Raw genomic sequence first — 2,469 nt, forward strand, 5'->3', positions numbered from 1 at the left:
ATAGCAAATCGGTGTAAATCCCTTAATGCATCAATAAAAATGAAAACAAATAAAAGGCTGATCTTAGCATATTCGTATACTTGAATGTTCGTTTCTGGTTATCTACATGTGATTTCGAGTTTTTTGTTTGGTTTTTACAATGTATCTGTGCTGTGTGTAGACGCGGAATGAGTTTGATTGTGATGTTAAATAGGGTTTAGAAACGCAGTCGCCACATCCAGTGACGTCAGCGTTCGATTCCAAGACCGGTGGAAATGCAAGCCGGTTCACAAAAAGATCAGCTGGATCCCAGGCCGAGCAGCGGCTCTGGCTCCAGCACCGGCACCATGTCGGTGGAAAAGTGATAAGTGAGCTCACACTGAGCTCAGTGCAATGTCTGCTCTGGGGAGCTCACAGTGTGACCTAGTCGTGAGTTCACGTCTTTACTGGGTAGTCCATGACAACTTAATTGACTCAATTCTTGGGCTTAATTGGTCAAAATTAAAAAATTTTGAAGTTACTCAGGGACTGATGTGTAGAGAGACTTATTAAACCTGCAGGATTGTGGTTTTCCCAGAACAGAATTTACCAGCTCACCACAAAGGAACATGGTAGGTGCTATTGCAACATGGATTACACAAAAACATTGAAATCCAAGTTTGCAGTGGTCCTTCGGCCATTGCGTGGTAATCCAGATCACTTCAGCACGAATTTTGCAGTGGTCTGGACTACAACTCCAGGGACTACTGTGCAGTGGTCCAGACCTCAGAAACTGTGTGCATATGAACACTGAAGTAGGCATCATAACTGTAGCCAATACTTTTTTCCAAACCAATGTATAGCCCACTTTTCTTTTAAATTATGTTTAAAACAAAATTGAGGAAGCAGTGGTTAGTTCTGAATCAAACATATTGACCCCCTCACTCAATCTGTAAGTCCTGCAGCAAACATTGGAATATGCATAGATATTTGCTCAGACTGGTATAAATGTCCCTAATAAATAACCAAATGCCATTTCTATTGTTTCAAATGTGCCCAACATCTTACCAGTATGTCCTTTTAGTATGTCACAAAGGTTCCCTAAGCATGATACGAATGTTCCCTAGTTTATGTTACAGATGTGCCCTAGTACTCTCTCTCTCTCTCTCTCTCTCTCTCTCTCTCTCTCTCTCTCTCGCTCTCTCTCTCTCTCTCTGTCTCTCAATTTAGTGCATTTGGATTGTCAAAGCAATTGGACATGCAATCATACATACATACATACATACATACATACATACATATGGAAAATAAACAATAAAATTATAAATCACAATAAGATGTAATAAAGTACAGAAAAACAAAATGTAATAAAAAGTGATCTTTAATACACACAAATATGTATGGCTGGTCAGAAGCGTCTTGGACTCGGGTTCTTCTTCTTTACTTATAACGCTGTTGCCTTTTGCTAAAGCTTTCCATGGAGGGGAGCGTGGATGAGTTTGTACCATTCTTGGGAGGCTCTGCCTTGTTGGGGCGGAGCTGTGATCTAGGTGAACAGCAGATCGGGCATAGGTGGGCATGTGGGCGGAGGAGGAGGAAGGCCGGTCAAGCAAACAAGCTTCCTAAGGTACATAGCAGCAGCAAACAGCCCCCCCATCCAGCCAGCCAGGCAGTCTGGCTGGCAGTGACTGAGTGGTTGATAGATGGCAAGCAACGGAATGCACGTGCTCTGTGATGTCATAGCAGTCAGCTCAGAGAGAGGTTCGTGATGTCATCGCTGAGCTGGCTGGCTCTGTGTGTCTTGCTGGCTTTGTCTATGTGTGTCTGTGTGTGTGAGAGAGAGAGAGAGATTTTTTTATTTTTAACACCTTTATTTTACAAAAGAAAAACTAACAAAACATTAAAAACAAACTAGAAACACATAAAAGACATGAAAAAAACTCCTGACATAAAGACACAGCCTATTCCAAAAACCACTACACACGTGCTACCAATAAAAGATTCAAGTGAATTAAACCAGTTGGTTTAAACGTCCAAAGTGAATGGCACAGATGGCCGCCCCGATCGCCCACATCTGCAGAAAAGCGTCCAGGTCTCCCGTCAGACTGTAGAAATTGTAATCCAGTCGCACTCTGGAGCTTACGAGAGACCTGAAGAGGGAGAGTGCGCACTGTTGCTGCACGCGGTCAGTCTGACTTCTCCTACTGCTCAGGATTAGCCAGTTTAGCCTGCCCCACTAGAAAGTTTGCTAACTGACAAACATGTCTGTGGCGCTGCTTGTACTGGACTCCCAAAATAAACACAGTGCGTGAGAAAAGGAGGCCCAGCTGCTTGAACAGGCTCTCCAGTGCAGTGAACAGCAGCTCTAATCTAGGGCAGTGGCAGAAACAGTGAAAAAGTGTCTCTCTCTCCCCACAGTGGGGACAGGTGTCGCTCACTCTGGGGTCCAGTGTATGTGCAAAAGAGTTTGTTGCGATGACGCCATGCAGAAGCCATGCAGAAGCGGGGGCT

At 44.0% G+C, this 2,469-nt stretch overlaps 1 non-coding gene across 1 annotated transcript; it reads left to right on the forward strand.

The window, feature by feature from the left end:
• The first annotated feature begins 1,379 nt into the window (after positions 1-1,379).
• Positions 1,380-1,494, forward strand: LOC136752067 (U5 spliceosomal RNA). The gene has a single exon (XR_010817238.1). It is a non-coding gene; the product is annotated as a U5 spliceosomal RNA (small nuclear RNA).
• Positions 1,495-2,469: the final 975 nt, after the last annotated feature.

Source organism: Amia ocellicauda, chromosome 6 (genome assembly GCF_036373705.1).
Source record: "Amia ocellicauda isolate fAmiCal2 chromosome 6, fAmiCal2.hap1, whole genome shotgun sequence".
NCBI lineage: Eukaryota > Metazoa > Chordata > Actinopteri > Amiiformes > Amiidae > Amia > Amia ocellicauda.